The 1,511-nt window shown below is 32.7% G+C and overlaps 1 protein-coding gene across 1 annotated transcript in view; it reads right to left on the reverse strand.

The window, feature by feature from the left end:
• IFT80 (intraflagellar transport 80) overlaps window positions 1-1,511 on the reverse strand; it is a 259,541-nt gene that overhangs the window by 71,124 nt on the left and 186,906 nt on the right. The gene's annotated exons all lie outside the window — the stretch shown is intronic.

Consider the following 1,511-nt stretch of genomic DNA (forward strand, 5'->3'; position numbering starts at 1 on the left):
GGGTTTGAACCACCAGCCTTCTGGTTAGCAGGCAAGTGCTTTAGCCACTATGCTACCAGAGCTCCTTTTTGTATTATAGACAAGTAAAAAAAAATGGATTAAGTGCAATTGATAGGCGTGTGCCACTCCTCGGAAGGAAGATGGGGCAATCTACTTGCATAGTGATACTGCCTCGGAAATCCAAGGAGGGGTCGCTATGAGTTGAATCTAACTTCATGGCAGTGAGTTTGGTTTTCTTTTGGTTGGATAGGCGTGTAAGATGAGGAAAAAGTCACCTCCCTTCTTACAATGTCAGGAAAAGTGTTCTAGAAAAAGTTATTACATTAAAACAAATGTCGATTAAATCTTATCAAATGATTCTCATTTCAATCTCACTAACAAAAATAATGATTGCATCTTGAAAACTGAGTAATTTACTCCTTTTTATATGCTTAATCCTATGGCAAAATTTTGCTTACATAATCCTGATTTAAAATGACTATAATGGAGAAGTTGTAAGAAAACAGGTATATCATATGTTACTACGGGAATGTAAATGAATATAATTTCTTTGGAAGGTAATTCGATAATACTTATTAAAATTATTAAATGCACATATCATTTGACCCAGCAAGTTCAAGAACATTTCAACCTTTCAAAAAGTTATCCTACAAATATATTAGCACATGTGTAAGACAATATACATAAAGGTTATTCATCTCAGTGATATTATTATAACAAAGGACTGGAAACAACATAAATGTCCATCAGCTAGGGTCAGGTTACATAAATTCTGATCTATCCATACCATGTTATATTACACAGTGATTGTGGGGAGGGAGGACTGAGGAAGCACTTCACACACTGACATGGAAAAATTTCCAGAATAGATCGTTGTACAGGAAAAATAAATAAATAAGTAGATAAATAACAATGTTATATTTGTATAAAACAAGAAAAAAGAATATATATCAGTTTTGTTTGTATAGGCACTAAAAACCTCTAGAAGTATATATATATGAGATTAAGACAGAGGTTATTTATTTGATGGAGAAGAACTGCATTGACCAGGAAGAGGTATAGTAGGGAGATTATTTTCACTTTTCTTTATGCTTTTTGATTTTGTTAAACTATATGGATGTATTTACTGCTCAAATTTAAAACAGTTTAATAATTAGAAAAAGGAGAAAATATTAATTGAGTAATACTTGGCTAGAAGCATTAAACAATAAAATTAAAAGCATCTTTTGATGATAATATATCACTTATTTGAAAAACAGCTAAATAAAATGTGCTCCTTAGTTTAAGGCTAAAAATCAGAAAGCACTAAAAAATTTCCAATTCAAAGTCTTTTTATACTTTTATAAGAAAAAAAAAAAAGAAACCAAACATTTTCAGTTTAATTTGTTGTTGTTGTTGTTATGTGCCCTCGAGTCAGACCCGACTCATAGCAACCCCTCCTTGGGTTTCCGAGGCAGTATCACTACGGAAGTAGATTGCCCCATCTTCCTTCCAAGGAGTGGCTGGTGGGT

Source organism: Orycteropus afer, unplaced genomic scaffold, assembly GCF_000298275.1.
Source record: "Orycteropus afer afer isolate SDZICR_OR568_19922 unplaced genomic scaffold, OryAfe1.0 scaffold00223, whole genome shotgun sequence".
In the NCBI taxonomy this organism is placed as follows: Eukaryota; Metazoa; Chordata; class Mammalia; order Tubulidentata; family Orycteropodidae; genus Orycteropus; species Orycteropus afer.